Source organism: Prunus dulcis, unplaced genomic scaffold (genome assembly GCF_902201215.1).
Source record: "Prunus dulcis unplaced genomic scaffold, ALMONDv2, whole genome shotgun sequence".
NCBI classification, from domain to species: Eukaryota; Viridiplantae; Streptophyta; class Magnoliopsida; order Rosales; family Rosaceae; genus Prunus; species Prunus dulcis.
In genome coordinates, this window is record NW_023010017.1 from 93,453 (window position 1) to 93,792 (window position 340).

The following is a 340-nucleotide window of genomic DNA, read 5'->3' on the forward strand; positions in this document are numbered from 1 at the left end:
CAACAAATTTATCTGAAGGCAACTTATTTACCGAAGGCAACATCTGTNTATCTGGGTACCTAAGGTGGTTTAAGAAAATATAAAGTTTCTGAAAAATCTGATAAATAACTAAATTTCTGTTAAATCCNNAACTCTGCTGCCATTTATCTGATATTTAGCTAAAATTCTCTTTNCCTATATTCTTAAAGGATATTCCACTTGGCANCATGCAAAACGAAATATATTAAAAGCATATAACAGCTTATAAAACACTAATCTTTGAATAAAACTTATTCAAGATCAAATACTGTAACTGAACTGCTTAAANNNATTTATAAAAACAAAGAGTCCACTCACTGCT